The following is a 26,555-nucleotide window of genomic DNA, read 5'->3' as shown; positions in this document are numbered from 1 at the left end:
ATCTAAGAATATTCCTAGTCAAATATCTGCAGTTTCCCAAATGATGTTTATAACAGTTATAGCTTCCAAAAATTATGGTATACTAATTAGCAAATTAACAATATAACATGAAAACTGTCTCTTACAGTGTTGATTTATAAACATTATGCAAGATTCTCAAAAGTTCAGTTGGCAATAACATCTTACTTACACAAATAGAACACTGTTGATCCTTACACTTGAGAACCTTCCACCAGTCTAGATAATGGGTGCAAATTTCACAATACCTACTTAACATTGTAAGTTACATACATTTCTAAATATATATTTAACCAAAACAAATATCTATATTAAAATCAATACATAATTGTAAACCTTTTACACTATATATTGTATATGGCATTAACTTTCTTGTGCACTGTCACTAAATCAGCAATGTATGGTAATATGAATAGTTTTTAATCCTTATATTAAATATGCAATATCACAGTGAAAGGCATTCTGTAAATGATTGTGGCATAAACACTTTAACCCTCATCTAAGCTCTTAAGGTTTACAACAATAATGTTTTGTACACTGGTTTTTTAATTTGGAGATTAAGATACTTATAAAGTTGCAGTCTGTCATTATTTTATTAGTGTTCAAAATTATATAAAATTCGTATTTTTAAAATAAACCCCTTAATTTTACATGCCTTGATAGTAATGGTACTTGAAACATTATAGCACATCATGAATATTATTAAAGTGTATGCTTAATACACATTTTTATCACTGTAAAATCAACAGCTTTCATTGTTAATTTCACATACAATGGGGTGACAAAATGAAAAGTGATGTTTCAAACTAAAAGAAAGGATTAACTACCAGTAACTTAAAATAGAAATCAAGACCTGATAATCATATTTTTTCACATAAAAGTTAAGAATGTGGAACATTAAAATACAAGTTATTAATAGTTAGCAGCAGCAAACTATGTCAAAATCTTGTTAAAATATTCTTTCATTTATATGTTTCATTGAAACAGATAACTAGAATTCATTATATTTTTGACTACAGACTACCAAAGCAGTCCTTTTACTTGAATGAATCCCTGGACTTATTTATCAAAATACCCATCCAAACTTTTCAAAACACTTTCAATTTTTTACTACACATGAAAGCAAACTTTTACATTTGCTGACCATTCCATTAAAAAAGTAATAATGTTTTAACTAGATCAAGTTATGTCTAAGATTTCTATATATTACATATTATTTTGACCTTTTAACTTATTAGATGTAAATTCTAAAAATGCCACATGTAGATTTAGAGACTTCAATATCAGGTAACTTCCAGTCCCCTTGCACCTGCCTACTATTCAAGGACAAGAAATAGTTGCAAATCACTCAAATATCTGATTCTTAATTTCATTCAAAGTTCCTGTGGAAAGTTTTCCAGAGTAGAAGTGTGATACTAGTATCCTTTAAATAAATTTAAAAAAAACTTAGTAGAAAACACAGAATATTATTATTAATAATTTTGTACTAATTTACACATGGTTAGAAATGTTTTATAAGGTTAACTGACTATTAAGTGAATAACCAAAGTATTATTAATATAGATATTTATATTGAGTCAAATGTTAATACCAGTAAATATTTAAAGGCACTCTCTCTAAAAAATTATGAATGTTTAATTCTGTAAAGGCAGTTACACAGACGATATTCATGACTGAAAACTTTTAAATAAATTCATACTGGTCTGATTAAATTAAAATTAAATGTATTTCTTCTAGTTTCTGTGGTAAATTTTGATCCAATCTGAATCAGATGCATAGATATTAATCCATGGGTCACAAGAACAAGGATTTTAGTCTTACAAATTATGAAAACAAACTGCCATATCACCCACTACTTTATGTACAAGTCTAGATTATGCTTACATTTATTATTCCAAAATAAAATGTACAGTTAACATTTAACAAATTATAATTAAATTTTTATCAAGACAAATGTTATTGTAACTGGGTTTATGTTATGCAAATATTACATGATTCACCCATAAGTTTAATAATTTTTTGACATCAAAATTAGTTATACAATTAAACTTGACAATCAGTTAATATAAAGTCACAAAATTTTGTGTTAAACAAACATTAAATATTTGAAATTGTGAAACTGAATTCTAAAAACATTTGTTAGTCAATCAGCTTCCAAAATATATTTATGTGAATGTCACTGTGCACATATAAAAAATACAATTCCAACAATTTTTATGTTTTAACTTTGGTCAACATAATCTAAGGACAAAAACAATCAAGAGTCATTGTAGTGGTTTGCCCTTCAAAAGATGTTTTTTTCTTTATACGCAGTCATATTCACCAGAAATATCTAAATGATAGCAACATTCTAAAATATTTTATCCTTCAATTCCAAACAAAATCCATGTATACATAATACCCTAATAGTTCAATATTTCTTATTAAAATTGCCCTTTAAAATCTCTTTAACTTTAAAGTTGGTTATATAAAGTGTATTACAAACTTTACAACACATACTTTCTATGTTCCGTTACACTAGAGTAAAGAATCTTCAAACAAGGGAAAATAATTTGATGATAAAGACATATTTGTTTGCGGTATATTTTTAATTGTATCGCATTATTTGATCAAACCTATGAAATATAATAATAGATTAATTATCACCAGATATAAAATAAATTACAAATCAGAGTGACTACCCAAAATTATGTTAAAATATACTAATAACTGGCATAGCCACAGAAGTAATGGTAATTTTGAAGTTTATCAATATAATGTAGGTACAGGTTCCAAGATTTAAAAACAAAAAAACGAGGGACGGAGAATGGACCTTTTAATGACTTTTTATTGTCCTTCCGTTAAATAAATTCGACTTCAGATTTTAGCAGGTTTTTGATCCCTACTACAAAGCACGAATAAAAATAATTTTCCGAGTCTTTAAGTTAAAATAACCATTGATTAAAAGTATTTAACATTACAGAACAGACACTGGTAATGCAGCTCGTAAAAAGGAAAATGGTGCGAGATATGCTATTTACAAATACATTTGATAAACTGCTCAGCAAAAGTGCTAAATGTTTCATAATTTTGTACAACTGTTTTAGTGCTTAACACTACCTTTTTATTCATTGGTTGTAAACAATTAATATCTGTCTCTTACAATTACATCACGTTTTTAGTTGATGCAGAGTTATTTTAAAATCTGTATTTGTTCTTGAGCCAAATGTAACGTATAACAAATTGTATTATAAAGTACGCTCAGCTTTCGCCTGAACGACTTATATCATTTCAACTAGTTAGTGTTGCCATCTAGCCAAATGTATTGTTAGAAGCTTTATAAAGTTACATTATATATGCTAACACAGGCATAGTAAGACAATATACAAAACATGAATATCTGCTTTCCTCCGTTCTGTGAGTTGCGAGATAGGACTTATTATATCGTAATGGAGTCTATGGCTTTGAATAAGAAAGGTACTAAATCTGTGCATACGTAAAGTTATTTGACTTGAATTTTAAAGAATGAGCTTATCACACATTTAAGTCTATTTGTATTTAAAACATCATTACGTTTCATCTGTAGTACAGTCTGTAAATGAAAACCAATCGACCAATTTATTGACATAACCAGTAATCTGCAGTATTGTTACAGGTAAGGTTTGTGTTTGGTTTTCTTATAGCAAAGACATAAAGGATTATCTACTCTATCCACCGAGGGGAATCGAATCGATTCTCTGTCGGTGTTTGGATCTCGCTGTATCTAACGATGAAAATTTTAATGATACTTTTAAACTTTGCTTTGATGTTGTACTCGTACACCCAAATATTAGGAAACAAATAATATTGAGACTTCTGTAATGGCTTCTTTAGGCATTGTGTAATACTAAAAATGAAGTTTATTTATATTAATATTACATTTTTTAAAATAAGAGTTTATTTTTATTTATGATAAGTATTATTGCGCACAAATGTTTGTAAATGTGAATAAATTTATCTATACATTCTGTTGTCAAATCAATCACCAAACATAATTTCCAACAATTACCTCATCGCTTGGATACTGTCCTAGATTTAGTTATTTAACATCCAGAAGATGTGATATCACTATCAATAAATAACTTATGGCTCTCTCTCCAGTTGAGAGGGTCAATGGAAAAAGTTATTCGATGTTATATATTCCTTACTGCCTTCAATAATTCTCTTAATACCAGCTTCTACGCTTTCATTCATTTTCTAATGTTTTAGAATTACATTATTCTAAACTAGCATCTCGCTCTTCTTCCTTCGAATTTATCCATCAGAATATCTCCAAGACTTTCCTCAGATCTAATTATATATCAAAATTGTGCGTATTCTGTTTCCTTCACATGTCAAATAATTGTTTTTTGTCTATGCAAGTCCTAGTGGCTCATCATAATTTTCCCTTTCTGTGAACTCGCCTACGTTTTGCTTCAGCAAACAAGATCTAACTTTAAACCACACAGAGTAAGAATACCCATATATAATATTTTAGAGTCTTGTGATACCACACGTAGAAGAAAATTCAGAATAGTGAATACAGTTAAAGAGGTTATTTGTGAAAAGGAAAAGCAAGGTTTCCTCAATATATTTTATGCCGTTTATTATGGGACAAAATAAAATGTTTCGTAAATTACGTGGGTTATTTCTGCACCATAAGTATTATATTATTAGTAAAATTTGTTTCATGTGTTTGTTTATTTTTGTGCATAACCACAATGTGTCTGTTCACCGTGGATAATTGAACCCAAAATTTCAGAATTGTGAGTCCTTTGGTTTATTATTGCCTCATCGTTTTCTTCACAATAAGTGCTGCTCTCGCTGATGATGCACAATGCATGTGTAATAAAAATTTAAAATATTTGTAACAAAATTATATTTAACGTATATGATATATATAAATTTGTAATACGATCACACTGTATAATTCTGTAAAATTAAACGATTTCAAATGTTTACCTTAAGAAAACGTGTTCTCTATATTATAGCCAGAGTAAATGGAACTCACGGCCGAAATGTTTCAAGTATTTCTCCAACAGGCACAACTCAAAGATTAAATACACAAAGCCTATTCAGTAAAATCAAAGTTGAAGTTGTAGTTTAGATTTCTAACAGTAAGAAAAATAGTACTGAAGTAACCCACTATAAATTAAGAAATTTTTGATGAAATGTAAAAATTATAACAAGAATCAAGCATATTCGACTTTGATTTTGAGCTACTGACCGATAGGAAACAGCAGCAAGCAATAATCGATTCCTAGAAAAAACATGTTTGCTGCAGATGTGTAATGTTCTGTGTTTGTAGTATTAGTGTATAATTTAAGAACTGGATCTGTTTTGGTAAAGGAAAGCTACATCGGACTATCTGCTGTGTCCACCCAGAGGAATATTACCCCTGATTTTAGCGTTGTAAATACTAAAAGTTACCACTATCCCAGCGGGGGACGTCATTAAAGGAAACATGCATCAAGAGATGATAGATCCACAAGCAGATAAGTTTCGATGCTCGCTGTTTATACCTATTGTGTTTTGACCCCCATTGACTCAGCAATACATGAGAACTTACACCACAGAAATGTCTCACAGTGGCACAGCGGTATGTCTTCGGACTCACACTGCTAGAAACCGGGTTATGATACCCGTGGTGGGCAGATCACAGATAGCTCCGTGTGTATAGTTGTATATTGTAAACAAACAAACACACCGTTAAAACTCGAGTTTCGATACTGAAGTCGGTTACAGCATAGATAGGTCATTGTGTAGCTATATAATCAACAACAACTAAAAAAAAACTAGCGACATTATATTCTCTACAATTTTTGCCTGAAGATGACCTTGAAGGTTCAGTATTAAATGAATACTCAATAGCGTTCAGGAATTTGAAAGAATTTATCCTGTCCTTTTGTGTTGTGCAATAAAAGTTTATTCTAATTAAACTGTTTGATAAGTTTGGTATATGTAATTGCATCTTAAAACCTTCTACCAATTTGAGCTTTCACATTTTATATTACATGTGAGCAAAATTAATTATAAAATGATTGCTTACGTTTAGTATATTTTGAATTGCACACAAAGATACACGAGAGCTATCTGTTATTTATTTGTGAAAGACTAGAGAGAAACCATTTGGTCATTAGTGAGAGTAGTCGTATATTGTTGTAACGTTCCCTCTGATAAAAGGACGAGTATTTTTATTTTGACCGGGATTCCAACGAGCGACTTTCTGAGTGGCTTACAACATTGAAGTTAAGGCTATTCTTATTTCCTCATTAATGGAGCATGATATTATTTTAGGCGAGATAAACTAGTATAAAAATATATCTGTAAACGTTGTGAAGAATGATTGTTAGTGTATAAGTCTTTCTTGCAACAGTCAAGTACAGCTAGTTGTTTGTTCGCAACAAAAGTGTGGACAAAATTAATACCGAAGACAAGAGATTCAAGCCAGGTAGTTTTTAACTTTCAAAGACAGTATTTACTTGTTTAAAATATTATTTAAGGATAACGAATAATTTAAAAATAATTCATTTCAATACAAAAATAATAAAACTGCGAATTTACAAAATATTTCTGTAGATTTCTCAGTCATTTGGTAAAAACTGTACGTTAGTGCGATATAAGTTTATAAAATATAAACTAAAATTATCATTGTGTGATAAGGTAAGAATAACAGTGAAAATCATTTGATACTCGCTTGCGATAGCTATAAAGGAAGGATTTTTGTTTCTTTGGAATTTCGCACAAAGATACTCGAGGGCTATCTGTGCTAGCCGTCCCTAATTTAGCAGTGTAAGACTAGAGGGAAGGCAGCTAGTCATCACCACCCACCACCAACTCTTGGGTTACTCTTTTACCAACGAATAGTGGAATTGACCGTCACATTATACACCTCCACGGCTGGGAGGGCGAGCATGTTTAGCGCGACGCGGGCGCAAACCCACGACCCTCGGACTACGAGTAACACGCCTTACGCACTTGGCCATGCCAGGCATAAAGTAAGGAATTAATTACATTTTATAGTTCTGAAGTATATCTATTACATTGTAGGTTATCAACAGTCAATTCCACTTAGTCAATGGTTTATTGAGAATTTAAACAAAATGCCCTGTACGCTATCCCACGTCAACATATGGAAATATTATATAACCTCAAGATGAATTACTTCAAATTTTACTTCTGAAAATACCTTCAAGGGTACGTATACGTATATATATATATATGGAAGTTAATTAATTCGGATTGAGGTTTTGTGGATGCAGGATAGCCTTCAGGGTTAATTACATAGAGAGGCCAATGCAGAGTGACTTTTAATCTGAGAACTAAGGTAAGTACATTTTGAGTAAAATTTAGCCTTTAATTGAAAAACATAGAGTATCTCATTTAGTGTGAAGACACTTGAAGTAGAATATTCCGGTGCATTAAAATTAACGTGAAATTTTCAATCTAGATTTAACCTTCTGAAGCATTATATACTGTTCGAAAAAAGAAACGCAGAAGGCAAAATTTGAGACATATTGTTAACAAGTTTATTCCGGGTAATAATCCACGCTCACTAGTTGAACTTTAACGTCACTCAACGTCAATAACTAGTATGCCCCCCGTGAGCATCAATAACTGCTTGGCATCTTCTGCCCATGGAAGCGATGAGATGACGAATCAGATCCTGTGGAATGGCTGTCCACTCAGCCTGCAAACATGCTGCAAGCTGAGATAGAGTCTGTGGTTGAGGTAGTCGCCGTCGCAGACGTCGGTCCAACTCGTCCCAAAGATGTTCGAAGGGGTTTAAATCTGGTGATCTGGAGGGCCAGGGAATAACGTTGATGTTGTGGTGTCTCAAGAAGACAGTGGTGAGTCGGGCTGTGTGAGGACGGGCGTTATCATGTTGAAAAACGTCGTTGACGTTCACCATGATGGGTTGCACATGGGGCCTAAGAATCTCGTCGACGGTTGCGTAAGGTCTGATCGGAAATCCTACGCAGACCTGGTATGGTTGAGGCAGTAGACGTCGCAGTGGTGGTCCTATCCCGAAGGTGACGTAACCGGATGTAGCGATCTTGTGCGGGCGTGGTCACACGAGGTCTGCCGGATCGTGGACGGTCATAAGTTGATCCATGTTGTCGGTGACGATTCCATAGCTTTGTGATGGTGCTTGGGTGGACATTCACAGCTCTGGCAACATCTGATCGAGATTCGCCTGCTTCCAAGCGACCAATGGCGTTGTTGCGTTGTGCTTCAGTCAGTCTTGGCGTAACTGTATTGCGTGTCGGTGGCTTAACACTGAGCTATGGAAACCGAGAACCCGTCACTTTTATAGGGATTTTGCACTTGCAGAACATGCAGATCTCTCAAACAAATGTAATGGACATGAATGCGTTTTGGCGAAAAATCCGATGTTTTCCTCCGTTTTCAAAGTGCACAACTTTTATTGTCATTTTGGTCTGACAATCAGTGTCTTAAGACGTGTAACATCACATACTCTGAGCTTGTAACGTTATTACATATATTTCTCTTTAAAATAACAAAAATATCCCTTTTGCGTTTCTTTTTTTGAAGAGTATATATACTTACAAATTAGGACAGTATAAATCATGATCTATGAAGTGTAAAATACTGCAGTGATGAGGCGCTATCGCTTTAATGTTAGCTCTTAGAATATCGTGTTATATCTAAATTAGACTCAGTTTTTGAAACAATGCCTGAAACGTTGGTTTACCTGTATCTATTCCAGAAGTGAGTAACCTAAAATGACACACAACGTGTTTTACAATAGAATTGAGCCTTCATCATTCTGTATGTCATTGATGATTTGTTATTCTCACTGCATAACATATATTTATATTTATTAAAGATAGTATTGATTGTAGTAACATAGTTTGGTGGAGTATTAGTGACAAGAGTAAAATCAACAGAATACACAAACAGCTGTTAGGATCACTAATTAAAATAGTGTGGTTTTTAATGCAGCATACAAAAAAAAAACGAATATAATGTCCTTAATAATAATAAAAGTCCACTGTATAATTAAACCCCCAGAAAAGTTTTATCACCATTCAATAAGCCCTTTAGACCTATTTTCCATCTTATGGATAAAGCTGTTCCTATTGAGGTAAGGAAGGATAAAAGACCTTGAAGCTCTAAGTGTTAGTAAGGTGATTTAGTGATCACATAGGATAGGAGTACTTACATGTAAATCACAGAAGTTTCGGAACTGAGATACCAGAAAAGGATTGTACGAAACTCCAATTGTTCAGATAGGGAGTAGTTGTATTGTACTGTCGTATTAAGTAATGCAATATAATATAATGCATTATAAAGATTATGTAAGGCATGTGTCTAGAGTGTGCATGTTGTGTACATGTATGTGCGCGAATTTCTTTTCATCAGTGTTTCAATTTTTATATTGGCTAAATATTTCTACTATTGAAAAGAAATTAAAGGGAGCCTTAAATCTGTAATATGGAATTAAATTGATTTAATAAGTCACAGTTTCACAACGAAAACAATATATAGGGGACAAAAATGTTTTTTTTATTCTTCATTGAAACTACATTCCAAACTTGGAATAAAGAGTACAATCAAAGTAAAGAGTACAACACTAATTTTTACTTTTCACGGAAATTGCACTGTAATTTGGTATAATGAAACTGGTTATCACAAGCTCAACGTCCCAACCGTACGTGAGATGTGACATCAAACACAACATAGTCACAGAACTAGAAATCACACTGATCTCCAGTGTACCTGTAAAGTTGAAGCAATTCTGATGTAATATTTCTGTGATCATAAAGTGAAATGAAAACAAACTTCGTTTTAAAAGTTTACTTGTTGACTATGAACGTTTTTCATATCTACATATTGGAAGGAATAAAATTTGACACAATTTTAACGTAGTATGGGACCGAAAAGTAAATGAAACAGAAACGTTAAGTAACTGATGAATTTAAACGTTTTTAGTAACATAAGCCTAGCTTGATATACCTTATTAATAACTTATAATTTGTTATATCTAGATATTACATGAGAGTAGTGGAAATGTTTGTGTTGTTACTGAATAAATTCGACAAACATAAACTAATGTCAAACATAATAACACTAAAAGAGTTGTTATTTAATTTGACACGTTGATCTTATAGCTTGGATTAGCATAGTGTGACGCAAAATATAGATACTCAATAGTATTTAACAAATTATACTTTTCAAAATGCTTGAGTTTATGAGGTACACTAAATGACTTTTATTGTTTTGTTGGGATATGAAACACCATGTCATTCCATTGCTAAGTTAAATTCTTTACAAACTAGAAATTCTGAAGCTATTGATGAGTGTACCAATTTATAACATTTGGTAACTATTATTACAACAGGTCATGGTGCAGTAATCAGTATATTACTTCTAGTCGTTCATAATTAATGAGAAGTTTTAAATGATAATTATATTAACTTATTTCCAATCGCTTATAATCAAGCAGTAATTTTGTGACATGGTGGTATTAAGAGTTATATTAAATTTATTCAAGTATTTTACAATTATTGAAAAATTTAAGATATGAAACAATGTATTGTAATTTCAGTTTCAGTTTTTATTTCGATACAGTCACAGTAATAATGCTTTATTATTTGTGCCGAAAAAAAAAAAGTGTCAAGTACGATTTTGTTGTGAAAAACAGATAACCACATGTCCTCCTTTTCTCACAACGCTTAGGTTGCTTGGTTAAATCTTCAAAGAGATGATGAGTTAAAGACTACTTAACATGCTGAACTGGGTGACTAAAATGCAAGAAGAACGCAGTGTTCTACTAAAAAGTGCTTTTTTACAATTACTTGACAATGGCTTTCATGAAACATCCTAATTTCAGGAGGATTTCTTCTGTAAGAATGTTTGTTTGCTTTAATGCAAAATCATACTGGACTATCTTCTTTGTTCATCTCGTGGAATTGAACTCCGCATTTTAGAATTTTAAGTCTAGAGACTTATCGTTGTTCCACCAGGGAACAAAAGGAATGTTCTTTGATATCAAAGTCGTAATTATGTAAATGTAAAATTCCCCTCTTTTGAATGAAGGTAAGTCTATAGGCTTACAACGCTAAGATATGGAGTTCTATTCCACCTGGCGGACACATTAGATAACTGGGCTTCAAAGGTAAATAATAAATTACAAAATTTTTATATGTACTATTCCCAAATAAACTGTAATTAAAAGTAGTATACTTGATACTTTTACAGTATTTTGTCGACACTGAAATCTTGATTGAAGGGTTTCTTAACAATTTCTGAAACCAGAACCATTTTATTTGAATGGAACTCTAGGCACAGGAAGACAGTCATACATAAAAAGGTCTGGGATATGACCATGTTGTTAGGATGCTCGACTCATAATCTGAGGTTCGCGGATTCGAATCCTCATTACACCAAATATGCTCGCCCTTTCAGCCGTGGGGTCGCTATAATGTTACAGTCAATCCAAATATTCATTGGTGAAAGCTAGCCCAAGAATTTGCTGTGGGTGGTGATGATTAGCTGCCTTCCCTCTAGTCTTACGCTACTAAATCAGGGACGGCTAGCGCAGATAGCCCTCGTGTAGCTTTGTGGGAAGTTTTAAAAACGTTATTGTTGTAGAGTCTTTCAAAACTAATATTTTATAGTAATCCAAAACCAGCACGACATTGTTTCAAAATGCACACTAATGATCATGTCACACTAATATAAGGTCGATATATATATATATATATATACATATGGACACTGGCTCAAAGAAGACCAAAGCTGAAATGGCTCGGCATAATTTGAGAGTCGCGGATTCAAATCCACGTCACACGAAACACGCTCGTTTATCAACTATGGGGGCGTTATAATGTGATAATCAATTACACTATTCGTTGGTAAAATAATAGCCCAAGGGGTGATGACAAGTTGACTTCCCTTTAGTCTCACACTGCGTATAACCCTCGTGTAGTTTTGCGAACAAACCAAAGTTGAAGTTACATATAAATTATTCCACTAATACAATTATAAACTATACTTTTAATGTCTTAATTTATGTGTTTACTAGATGGTGCATGGCGTTAAAATCAAGCAAGTTTATAAACGTAGCTCTAGGATACTAAACAAAATCTTTGTTTATTGATTCTTTGTAGTGAAGATATAATGTAACATCTGGAATTATGTCTAAACTTAAAATGTTGACATTTTTACACTACTTCAAAGAAATGGAAAAACTCGTCCTAAACTGTATAAAAACCTAAGGTAACAGTTCATTCTGGGCTACAACAAAATAAACGAAAAGATTTAAAACGTATTTCACAAATATTCCGATATTACTGTAATATTATCGATTAAAACTAGAAAGTGATCATTGTTAATAAGAATGAATGGACGGATTATTTTGTTGTGACAGTGGCCACTGTTGGGAGGTTATTTTTTATGTACATATACTATACACCCTCACTGGAATATTCGAGGTTCGTCATCCGACATTATAACTCTGATGCTGGAACTATTCTATTTAATATGTTTAACTCACTGACATTCTTCTTGGAAAGAACGACACTCGTAAGCTTGAAATTATCAGTTTAAAATGATGTTTATGTATGATGATGTACATGAATTTTTTGATGAACCTATTTTACAGTAGCAGCAAATAACTTAATATTTATGATAAAGTAATCTTTTTATCGTTAAAATACATTACTTAGAGAAAACTAAACTTTGCGAAGAGATAGTTTAACGAAAATTACAGTGATATTTACGTCTATTGATTGTGTATTTCTTAAACTTCTGCTGAACACATTAATCAAGTTCAAGAACGACGTATGTAAGTGGTTGAACTTAATGTGTTATTTCGTATTCGTGGTGAAAACAGTGAGTTGTAAATCCTAATGAACTGTAAAGTTTCTAAAAATATGATTTGATTCTGTAATTTGCCATTTTTTGTTATTATTGTCAACAAATACGGTTACGAAAATTCGAAAATTTTATTACTTTATCTGTCGCATTAAAACTGCAAATTTGAACACTTTTGGTATACTTCAAGGGTCAGTTAATTTCTATTTGACTAGTACGCTACACTAAATGTTCTACGATGGAACGGGAGTGCACTATGCATTTTTCAAGTTAAATGACTCTAATAATTCAGACAACAAGGGTATTTAATTGTAGAAACGTGGATAAAAATGTTAGCATGTACTTTGAAAAGTGGTACGTTTGTGATAATGAAGCCCAGTACTTAACATATAATGGTAAACAAGATAAAACACTTATAACAGCCACAACCTCAACAATGAATGCAGTAACTGGTACGAGAAGGTTGTAAGTACATAAGTTAAATAATAACAGGCGGCAGAAAGCACCATTAACGTAACTGAACAAACCAACGCATTTATTTTGATTTAAGAGATTTAAATAAATTAAAAGTCAATGAACATTTTATTCTCTGTTACCAACTGATGAAGCTGCTAAAGAAGTAAAACATCTTGATGGTCTTCTTGATGACGAGAAACCCACTTTAAATGAAAATGTATCTCACAATGGCTGTTATGGGTATTAACACTTTTATTGATAAGGAGAGAACCAAGTTTTGACCTTCCTAGGTTTTCTTCAGGTTAAGAAAGAGAATTTGAATGTGACCGTTGACGGACAGATGTATTAGAGACGAGAGTATAAACGTTTTAGGAATTGTAGGGGCGTTGCAGTTAGATGTTAGGTTAATAATTAGTATCGGTATGAAGGTGTTCCATTATATTGGTTTAATTTTGATCTTAGTTGCTGTATGAGTAGGGCTTCTTTGATTTTACGCTTATTTATATTTGTTTTCCTACTTAATATCTGGGTGTTCTCTATAGTTATGTTGTTTTTATTTGATTTGCAGTGTTCAAAAACGTGTCGAGGTGTTTTTTGTGTTATTTGAATCTGGTTTCCCTTCTTCTGCTTGTTTCTCCAATATACAGGGTATTCGGAAAGTTACTGTGTATTTATATATTTATTAACAGACATGTTTCAATATAGAATACAGGAGGTAAATATGAATGACAATTATAAACAATTTTGAAAGTGACCCCCGTTGACATAAATACTGGCTTGGATCTTTCTTATTTTGTTTCTAAACACCGCTATCAGTTGCTGGCTTGAAATAGACTGAATGAATGCTGTTACAAAACTGCACAGTGACTTTCCGAACACCCTGTTGAAGTCGTGGAAGTTGTTGCATTGTATTTTATAAATTATGTTGGTGTTGTGTTTGTCAGTGTAGTTTTTACATAGTATGGACTTTAGTTTTGTACCTGACTTTCGAATAAGTTTGGTGTTTACTGGAATGTTCTGTTTTGTTGTAAGTTTTTCCAGATGTTGGTTATTTTTTCGTTGATGTCGGGAACGTATGGTATGCAGCAGTATAAAATTTTGTAGATTGTTGTATCTTGGAATTTATTGTTGTTTGTTTGTTGTTGGTCTAGGTGTGTGTGTATAATATTTTCTACGTTTTCTTGAGGAAATTTGTTGATGTTGATGATGAAGTGTTGTTTTATTTTGTTGATTTCATCGTTAATTTTATTGGGTGAACATAGTTTTATGGCTGTGTTTATTTAGTTTCTTAATATGTTGAGTTTTTGTTTCGTTTAATGTGCTGAGTCCCAGGGAATGTGTAATCGAGTACAGGTGATTTTTCTGTGGATTTCTGTTTTGAATTGTGTATCAGTTCTAGTGATCTTGAGGTTAAGATATACTGTTTGGTTAGTTTTTTTTTTCTGTTCACAGGTGAACGTAATGTTGGGGTGTATCGAGTTAACATGATTAAAAAACCAAGTGTGTTTCTGTAGATGTGAATCCAGAAACTGTATCATCAACATATTTGTACCAGTATAGTGGCGGGTGTAAGGCTGAATTGATCGCTTGTGATTCAATATATGTCATAAAAATACTGGCTAGAACTGGTGACACGGGATTCCCCATACTTAGGCCATTTATTTGTAGGGAGGTTTGGTTATTGAACATAAAGTTAGTTTTGGTGAAAGTGAATTCTATAAGGGTTGCTAACTGGTTGCTGGGGATATGTATCAATTGGTTGGGGTCTTGGATATAAAGTTCTAAAGCTATCTTGCAGGCTTCAGAAGTTGAGACTTCTCTCCACAGCGTTTATGGACATAGATATGTACATATACCCTGAGAAACCTAAAAGAACGGATAAAGAATATAATGTTAGGAAATGTAATAAATGTAATACTAATGTTTTATGACAAATATAGTTAATTATAATATTGTTCTACCACTTTAGAAAAGGCATTCACACTATAATAATTGCTCTTGCAAAATTTCTTACAGTTATTAGTGGTCTTACGTGTCAATACCTATTGCTTTGAAAATTACTATTTATTATTCATTTCCGGTTCGGTATAATTTGAAATTATTTTGCTATAGTCTACATTTTGCTATTTAACATTGATAGGGTAAACATCCAAATTTATTTTGTTGAATTTGATATTTTGTTGTTTAACTTTGGTCAGATGGACGTCTAAAGGTATTTTGTTGAAATCAATATTTTGCCGTTAAATGTTTGTCATACATAATTTTCAACTTAACTCCAGAGTGAGTGTCTGTAATAGGCCTTGTTTGTTTATGCTAAAAATCACATTTTTCTCCATATTTTTCTTAACTTGTCTATTAGATTCTCAAATTAAAGATGTGTTAGAATAACAATTTAAACCCAATTTCTGTATTTCATGTATGTAAGCCACTACACAATAGGGCTTTTACGCAGTACCATAAATTTGACAGTTGTGCTGAGTGATGAAACGGTCCCGTCTAGTGAAAGTGGGTTTTCTCGGGTTACTCCCGTTTTCCCCACATCTAAATCACAGGCATTGGATCTATAGATCCCTGCCAGGGCACTTTGATCCATCGATTCAAGCCCGGCCCTGAAATGGCCCGTTTGTGTATTGTTCATGTTTTATCCGGTCTGCTTCTCGTCGTCTATTCTCATGTCTATTTTCGGTTGGGGTTTGCTTTGCCTTCGCTTTGCTGCCTTGCCACGCCTACCAGACTAGCATTTATTCAAATAAAATTACATCCATCAATCTGTTTATCCCTATTATCTATTCACGTAGTCATTTTCTCAATTCCTGCCATGTGCGGGGTTGAAGGAGGACTGTTTAGTCTTCGAGCACCCCAGGGGACTAATGTTTCGCAATAAATATTAATCTTATACCTAAACACCTGCTGTAATAGAGAGAGAGTGATGAAAAGCAATAGCGTATGTTAAATGCTTTTTACATATCTAGGGAAATAACGTAGATGAAATTACGGTTTGGAGATGAAAACTCATAAAACATTGGAAACCAGTATGTTTTATATTTTTTATAAAAACCGTTGCAATCAGCAGATTTGTATTAATTTCTACACATTATAAAACTTGTTTGTTGTGCATCTTAAACCGGATATGTGCGAAAAGAGTATCTATAGATTCATAGAAAGTAAAAGTTTATGTTCTTAAAGTTTCAAGAAGTTCTAACGCTAGTATAGGACCCTAATAAATGAAATAAATGCGTGGATGCAGTGACTATATATACATGCACAGGATTCAATAATTAAATAAAATTAGGTAATATATGTTAACAAGCTACTACTTTAAATCAGTTGTAACAAGCTATAGGAAAGTATGTGTTACTTCTATAAATGTGACAAAATTAATGAAATAAATTACAAAATTAACTGCGTACAAGGCAAAGTCAAAGATAACTCTAGTTAAAGCAAAAGTAAATAAAACATTTACACATGAGCATATCTTCTATTGTCACTAATAAGATTAAAAACAAGGATTTGACAAACGTTCAGAAGCTAGAAGTTTATAAGTTTCCAGATACATTTCGAACTCAACAGACGTTTTTTTCATAAAAAGTTTAGCTGAAGGAATATGAAACACACAAATCCCATTTGACCAAACATTAATAAGAGCCTCTATACCCTCCACAACCGATACAATTCTAAAGAAGTTGTGTACCTTTGTTTTGCTTAAATATTATCTTGGAAGCCAAAATTACCTTACAATTGGAAATAAGGCGTGGCTCAGTAATAAACGTACCCCGACTGTCAATTTAAGGATTCAAGATCCACGCACCACGACCGCAAAAACGTACTCCGCATATTGTAGCCGCAGCGTGTTATGAAAGTGATGGTTAAATCCCATTGAATTGGCGGTGTATCCTGCTGAGTAAATGATTTCCTTCTAGCCTTTCAGATAAAATTTATGGAATGGTATACGCAGATGACCCTTGTGTAGTTTTGAACGAAAATTCTAAAAATACACTCTTCCGTGGGAGGTCTGTGGAAAGCTTATCATTATGTGTGATCTGAGACTGAGTGTTAAAATTCGCAGAAGTAGTTGAAATTGCTTTATTGCGCAATAGGTATAAATAATGTGTTAAAGCTTTGGAAGAAGTAGTTCTGAGGTTAGCACAGGATTTGGAACATCATTGTTATATAAGTAAAATTAACTCAGAACAAACGCTTTTACCTGCAAAAAATAATTTATTTACTTCTTAATTTTGATCTGATGAACTATCCGTCGCCGGTGTTTGAAAGTATAAAGAAAGAACCTACACACACACAAGAACGAAAAACGGTACATCAAAAACGTAAACTAAATAAATAGGTTGTTGTATAAGTAAAATAATCCAGAATGAAACATGTTTATTTTATGAATAGTCATTAAATGGTTTCAAGACACAAGCAACAAATAGAGAAGACAGAATAAGAAAACGTTACAGCAATGAAACAGATCTCGCACAAATCATTCACTGTGTTTGTCGTATCCCAGCAGGTCTGAAGAGCTCTGGATTGAGCGAAACACGTTGTTGACAATGGATGTGATAAATATAGTATAGTTGGAATACTCTCAGTATAAATTATTCCAGTTCTTGAAAATCAGTAAGAGACTAGATAAAGAATTTAGTGTATAAGAAAATGTAATAACTCTAATACTAATGTCTTACGACAAGTAAAACTGTAAAATTTAACACTTCTGGAAATATGTTAATTCATATATCTACTTCTTTTGTTTTCCTACAGTTTTGTCATTACGTGTTTCTTCAAGAATAACTACATCATTTATAGGCTGTGTTTGTTACTATAATGAAATGCTTACAAGCTATCAAATAAAATAAATAGCATCCTTATGAGCGAACGATGTTTACTGATGCAAACGCTATTTATTTCTTTTCATCTACGTGCTGTTTGCCTCATTTACCACATCTTTCTTGTGCATGTGATTTGACGTACCAGTCAATACGTTCTCCTTACGTGGTAGTTTCGGGTTGATGAGGTATTTAAGCTCTCATGATTCAAAATATGGTTGATGATAAAGAGTGAAATTAATAGATTTAATGTAGCGTTACTTCAGAAAAGAATGACACGTCTTTCAGCCTTGGTGATGGTACCGTAATTTTCCTTTTCATGTGGCGTCTTACAAATGATTTGTAGATAATCTTTAATAGAGTAAAGTGAGCCTCTTGTGAAATGTACAGTCCTTTGCACGTTCGGAATTAACATCGATAGAAAGGGATTTGCTTCAAGTTATTGATCTCTTTATGTTTTACCGTGAATAATCCTTAGTTTTTATTTCCTTTTGAGTTTTTTTTTGTAACTTCGTTTAAAGGCTTTGTTACGTTGCTACATTAATTTCATTCGAAATATTACATATGAAAAGGGAAAACTGACAATAAGCAGATAGAAAATAGTTAATAGGCAGATAGGTATGATTTGACCATCTCTGATTTGTTTTTTTTACCTTTCTTGTAAATAAAATAAAAGACAATAAAATATAAGTGTACCTCATTCGTGTTAAAGTACGAAATACACTTGTTTTTAATGAGTTTTTCATTCAAGTTTTCCGTAAAAATATAAGAAATATGCTAATGCAATTTTTGTTTACACAGAAGAACCAAAACAAGAGTTTGTTTGTTTTGTTGAAATTCGCGAAAAGCTATTCGAGGGCTATCTTCGCTAGCCATCCCTAATATTGCAGTGTAATACCAGAATGAAGGCAGCTAGTCATCACCACTCACCGCCAACTCTTGGACTACTCTTTTAGCAACGAATAGTGGGATTGACCGTTACATTATAACGCCCTCACGGCTGAAAGGGCGAGTATGTTTGGTTCAACCGGGATTGGAACCCACTACTCTCAGATTACGAGTCGAACGCCTTAACTCACCTGGTCATGCCGGTCCGGTCCAAAACAAGAGAGAGACTAGACTTCTGAAAGGTCAAACCATGTAATGGTGTAATTGAAATGTGGGTTAATTACAGAATAAAAACAACTGGGAAACTTCACCCCCATTTTCATTCAAATAAAACAAACAGCAAAATGAACTTGTAAAGACGGTCAAATTTTCGTTTTCTAACATACTCAGTTTTTCATTATATTTTTACAAACTTTACCCTTTATTATAATTTAATAACTTCTTCTAGTTGTTTTTAAACATGTAAAATGACTTAATCAGGTATCAAAGCTTTTGTTTTATCATATAATATCACTTACGTTTATTACTTCAGAAGTGCTTGGGAAATGCAGAGTTTGAGCTTTATGAAATAAGAGTTGAAATATCTAGATATTTTTACGTGGAAACGAATAACTTTTGTTCATTTATAAATCGAATTGTGGAAATTACATCAATTTTTAGATTTTTAAATTACATTTACTATATATTTAGTAAAACTATTTTATGAAACATGTTAGTTTTATTTTCGGTTTGATTAAACTTGATTCGTTTGTTTGTTTGTTTGGGAATTTCGCACAAAGCTACTCGAGGGCTATCTTCGCTAGCCATCCCTAATATTGCAGTGTAATACCAGAATGAAGGCAGCTAGTCATCACCACTCACCGCCAACTCTTGGACTACTCTTTTAGCAACGAATAGTGGGATTGACCGTCACATTATACACCCCCACGGCTGGGAGGGCGAGCATGTTTAGCGCGACGCGGGCGCGAACCCGCGACCCTCGGATTACGAGTCGCACGCCTTACGCGCTAGGCCATGCTGGGCCGATTAAACTTGAACTCAATGGTTTGCTTTATTGAAGCATTCTGGGTTTTATAATGAACAAGAAATAAAATCCTAAAAACAGGAATAACTTATTTTATCACTCACTGAGATTTTATTTTTTACATGTTTATGTATTTTCTTACAGCAAAGCTTCATCGGGAACCGAACATCTGATTTTTGCGTTGTAAATCCGAAGACTCATCGCTGTACCAGCAGGGAATATTTTTTTAATGTGTAGCACATTTTAATATCACACGTTGTTTTAAAATTAACAAAAAAAGAAAACATGACTACACTTAGACTGATATTCAAACCCCGAATTATCATGGGTAAGCTATCTACAAAAAGTATAGTATCTTAGACCACTGTTTTATTTTAAAATTTCTGGGTTTTCACCTTCCCTTAGACTTTCAAGTCATCAGTTTAAACTAGTGGCTAAAGAACAATTCGCCATTAAAATTACCAAAAAGGAAATTAATACAAAATATTAACATAATTAATATAGCCAACATGTAATCATGCTTAGTTTTGTTCAGAAAAAAATAAGAATAATGACCTTTCAGTATTTGGAATAGTTGTGGCCATACCACAAAAATATTATGTCAAAAATTCGGTTCTATGCATAAATTATGTTTCAGTGTTACATAACTGGAGATATAATGGAAGTGACAGTGCACAACACTTTTTTTTGGAAAGTTTTGTTTCCTAAAACGTTTCTGCTGATTGTGACAGATACCTGGTGGGTATGCACAAATATAGTTTTGGTTTTGCTTCATCACGTATGAACTCTGAGAAATAGACAGTTAACTGTTTACCGGCAATAACGTATTTAATTGCGTTTATGTTTCTTATACGCTATTAAGTTCAACATAATTAAAAGTGTTTTGCTCCTGATTTTCGTTTGCATTCAATGTCCGGTGCATGACATTGCAGTGTCCCACAGTAGTCAGCAAGCGTTGACGGATTCCAGTTGCTTTGATACCGTTTTTCCATTGTAGCGATGTCCTGATGAAACCTTTCACCGTGTTCGTCACTGACAGCACCGAGATTTGCGGTGAAGAAGTCCAAGTGTGAGTGGAGGAAATAAATTTTGAGTGACATGTTGCACTTTATTGTTTTGTATGCTTTGAGAAGTTCCTCTACCAGTTGAATGTAATGTGTGGCTCTCTAATTACCAAGAAAATTGTCAACAACGTCTTTGAAAACTTTCCAGGCAATTATTTTCGGCCCAATTAACAGATCTTCGAACCGCTTGCCACTCATAACATGTCTGATCTGAGGGCCAACAAAAATGCCCTCTTTGATTTTGGCGTCAGTTATTCTTGGGAACATCTGTCTTAAAGAACCAAAACCTTCGCCTTCTTTGTTCATTGCTTTTACGAAATTCTTCATAAGTCCCAATTTTATGTGAAGAGGAGGCAAAAAAATCTCTGCCGGGTCGACAAGCGGTTCAGGCTCCACATTTTTCTGTCCTGGAACTAACCTTTTACGGAGTGGACATCTCTGTCTAGAATAATGTGACTCTTTGGCACGACTCTCCCATTAACAGATGAAATAACAGTACTTTGTATAGCCGAGCTGCAGTCTCAGTAACAGAGCAATGACTTTCAGATCTTCACAGATAGTCCAGTTGTACTTGCTGTACTTGATGTGCTTCAGCAACATTTTTATGTTCTCGTAGCTTCTTTCATGTGTGCTGCATAGCCAACAGGTATTGAAGGGTGAACATTGTCATTGTGTAATAGAACAGCTTTGAGGGCTAAACATTGATGAATCAATAAAGAGACACTACTATCGGGGTCATGGTCACAACCCAAAGCAGAGAACAATCCTTTGATGTCAACACAGAAACAGAGACTGTCAACTTGTGCAAATAATTTAGTTATATTATCTTGGCGGCTTCGAAACACAGAAATTTTCGTACCTGGTGACAGCATGCACCATTTATGCAGTCTCGAACCTAGCAATTCGGCTTTTGCTTTTGACAGACCTTAATCTCTGACCAGATCGTTTAATTCTAACTGTGTTATGAGATGTGGATCGCCTGAGGAGCACGATTAAAAATCGGAATCAATTTCACTGCCAGTTCCCTTCATTACAGTTTCTTCATCTGGTTCGTCTGAGGTCCATTCCTCTGGTGGTTTCTGAATTGGAAGACTGTCGTCATGTGGCACGCGTCTCATTGCTGAAGGCAGATTAGGGTATTCAACTGACTTCTTGTTTTTGGCAGAGAAACCAGACACATTAGTCAAATAGAAGTAACAGTCCGTTACGTGTTTTTTTTTTTGTTCTCGCCATATCATCGGGACAGCAAACGGCATTGTCTTTCGAGTGCCTCTGAGCCAAGCTCTCAGACAGACAGCACATATCGCACAACAAATGTGAGGTGCCCATTCCTGGTCTTGATCACCAATTTTACAGCCGAAATACAGATGATATGCTTTCTTCACCAGAGCTGTCATTGAACGTCTCTGATGAGCAAGCGTATACCCACCACAAATATAACAGAATGTATTGTGGCTATTACGACATTGACAAGACATACTGACCGACACCAGTCGTCTTGTGAAACGTCTATAACATCTAACTTACTTGTTACAGTGCTATTGAGGCAATGCTATATTCTAAAACAATACATACACACTATAAGGTCTCTATTAATCCAATGAGCAGCATCTGTGTATGCAAGCCACTTTTATAGCCTCCTGAGACAGTGTAAAGCTGGCTCCGGCCTGTCCAGGCATGCCCGGGCTGCATACTTTCACAGAACAGTTTTCAATCTGTCCTGATTTCATGCCTGATCATGCCCAGACTGCACAAAACCTTGTTCATAGGTCTCTTACAGAAACGAAAATTTTGGACACAAAAATAAGAAAAGAACATGACAAAACTGAAGATGTCCATGAAACGGTACGTGATGGGCAAATTTGGATGTGATTTTCATGATCAGCAACCAAAAATCTATAAGGAACACCCAACAGTGTTCAAGAGACAAAAACTTTGTTGTGCAGTGTAATCATTCTGCTACTAACGTAACAGTTTACATGTTAAGTAACATATTCTGTATTAGCATATCGTAACAGTTTACATGTTAAGTAACATATCCTGTATTAGCATATCGTACAATTAATATTCTGTAAAGAAGTTTTATTTGCTATTTGTATTGATTATATACTTAATTCGCTCAGTAGCATAGCGGTATGTCTGTAGACTTACATCAATAGAAACAGGGTTTCGATATTCGTGGTGGGCAGAGCACAGAGAGATCATTGTGTAGTTTGTGCTTAACTTGAAACAAACCAAACCTGTTTACTCAAATATACATCTGATTAATGAAAGTAAGTTTTCAGATTAAGTTTAAATATTTTATAATGAGTGAAGTTTATCTTCAAGCATAGCTTCTAAGAATTGGGTCTCAGAATGATTACCTGACGATAATGGACGTAGCGTGTATGTCAGCATCATTGAATATAACTAAAACTCCTGTGTGTCATGTATTGAATTCTACACTTTGGGTAATAAGATAATAACTGTAGTATGTGTAATAATGATTTCTTTATAACAGAACACAATTTTAAATAAAAGTATTTTTACAAGGAGGATACGAGGTTCAACAAGACTGTAGATGAAATTTTGATTATATTTTTAGTAATGCAATTTTAAGTGTAGTAGTGAGAAACTGTACTTCTTAAAATTACTTATCAATAAATAATACCACTTTTAATATATAAAACATTACAGTCTATATCAGTAAAGTATATCAAAATTCTGAGCTTTAAACATTGATGCGCATGTGTGTTTCTCTTATAATAAAGCCACATCGAGCTATCTGCTGAGTCCACCGAGAAGAATCGAATCCATGATTTTAGTGTTGTAAATCCGTAGACTTACCGCTCTACCAGCGGGGGACAAACAGTGATGCAATGAGTTGAGTAAGACTATAGAACACAATCTCAACACTTTTTTTTTCCTGCAGTAGAAAATGCTATTTTTTTTTAAATTTTTGTGAACGAAGTACGAATATTTCGGTTATTAATTACACAGTTGTCGTTAAATTATGAAAAGTAACGGCCTTATTTGTCTTACAGAGTCACACTAAGGATTTATCTATTGAATTTGTTAGCTGACAGTGTTTATTTATATATATAGCTTATCAGAAGTATATAAGAGTGTTTAAAGGGAACAGAAACTGTTATTTATTTATGTAGTTTTACAAAAGATAGTTTATTGATAGTGTACAATATTTAAGTAAGAATCATTCACTGACTTGTGCATATAAAGTGCAAACCTACCAGTATAAAATATTTCTCACACACATCTTATGTCACATAAATGACATTGATTTGTTATCCAGGTTGTTGAGAAAATTATGTTTAAACACGTTTACACATAGTTTTTCAGAATTATTTGCTGAAACCTTCGAATAAGAATTATTGTTTTACTGTTTATGCACACCCGACAGGAGATAAGAGGTATTTTCTGAGAAAACAATAAATAACATATTATATAACTTTTTGTAACTTTTATCTTTATGTCTTTACTGTATGATAATAAACAAACTATTGAATCATACACAGATGTTAAAGATAAACATGTCAATGTATTTGATATATGTTAATGAAAAATAAATTAGAGACATGTATGACTTATTGTCCTACTGTTCTCGGTACTGAAAGACCTTGGTGTTCTCCGAAAGTAAACAGTTATGTGTGTTTATCAATCAGAGTACATTGAGCATGAAATTATTTAATATGTATGTAATGTACATATAGTGTTTTTTGTTCTTATAAAACATTCAACATGAAGTCAAATAAAAACTTGTTTTGATTTATCACACAAACAGCAGGAACAGAACAAACTGAGGCCTGTCTTGATCCTTGGTAGCCCGAGTTACAATGATACTTTATACTCTGGCGTCTTATACCGAGATAATTAAAACATATTTGTATAAGCTAGTATAATAAGTTTTATTTAAAAAATAAATCTCACAGCATAGTTACTTATTAGAATGTTCAGCCACCCTGTGATATTTTGTATTAAGAATATAAACACGTATAATATTTTGCTTCGTAAATTTGATTTCTCTTTCTGAACGTAAAGTCCACGCTATATCGCTCACATGTATACTTCACACCACCTTCTTCGCAAAATGAAAACAGTTATCTTTTCAATATATCTTAGAGTGTGTGTTTGTGTTTTTTCTTATAGCAAAGCGACATCTGGGTATCTGCTGAGCCCACCGAGGGGAATTGAACCTCTGAGTTTAGCGTTATAAATCCGTAGACTTAATACTGTACCAGCAGGGGGCATATCTAAGAAGTAACTGTAGATTCTAGCATCAGATAAACCCAAAACATAACCATACATAACGATTATCAGGTGTTTAGAAATAAAAACATAAAATGGCCTGATGATATAGAGCTGTTATCCAAATTATTTGAATTAAATGCACACTATAGATGTGTTGATCAATATATTTCACAATGTCCAAGGTCTCATAGATTAATTTACTTTAATACTGCTTAAAATTATTTCAATTTGAAGGTAAGCTTGTAAAGGTCCTGTTGAGTAATAAAGTCGAATCGAATATACGCTCACTTCGTGCTTGACATTGTTTACCCACAAAAATGTAGCTGATACAAAGGAATAAAAGGTCTTATTGATTAATTTAATCTAATCCTGCCTGAACGAATTTCAAGTGCCGCGGCCATTGAGAATTCTATTTTTAACTTTAAATGACTTGAAAAAGAAGGACCTCAGTGTAAAATTGACGGAGAAAACATTTAATGTGGACTGAAATATTATACCGATGCCTTGATGTGAGAATCTGGGGCGATTTTAAATATTTTTTTCGTTTTGTCACACCAAACATGTTCGCCTTTTCAACCGTGGGGACGATATAATGTACGATCAATCCCACTATTCGTTGCCAAAAGAGTAGCCCAAAAGCTGGCGGTTGGTGGTGATGACCAGATGCCTTCTTTTTAGTCTTACACTGCTACATTAAGGACGGACTTTGCGCGAAATTCAAAAAAGAAACACACAAACATCATACTGAAGACAAGCATATTTGTTTTTGATAAACCTAAAGACAGCCAGAGATGTCTAGATAATAGAAACGTAAAAAAAAAGCACGTCAAGTAATTGGCTTATTTACTAAAAGATTGACGAAGATCATCTAAGGCCAACTTAACCATTTAAACAACGTATTGGTATCCAGTTTGTATGTGTTATCGTATGCTATGAGTAATATGTAAGAATTGTGAGCAGCAAAACATCGTCTTGGTAACAGACTCTGTTAACGTTTAAGTCAGGTAAGAAACAAAAGGAGAATCATCCTTATGGATGCCATTTAGGAAGGAACATGCCATTAATGATTTTTCAGTTCACTTAAATAGTCACCATCACTTATCACTAAAATAAACCATCTTGAAAACTGATGAATTCATAAAATGTTACAACCGAGACTAAAAATAAGTAAATAAATTTATATTTCCAAAATTAATG

The sequence above is a fragment of the Tachypleus tridentatus genome, chromosome 9, assembly GCF_004210375.1.
Source record: "Tachypleus tridentatus isolate NWPU-2018 chromosome 9, ASM421037v1, whole genome shotgun sequence".
Lineage (NCBI taxonomy): Eukaryota > Metazoa > Arthropoda > Merostomata > Xiphosura > Limulidae > Tachypleus > Tachypleus tridentatus.
Note: the sequence above shows the minus strand (reverse complement) of the source record.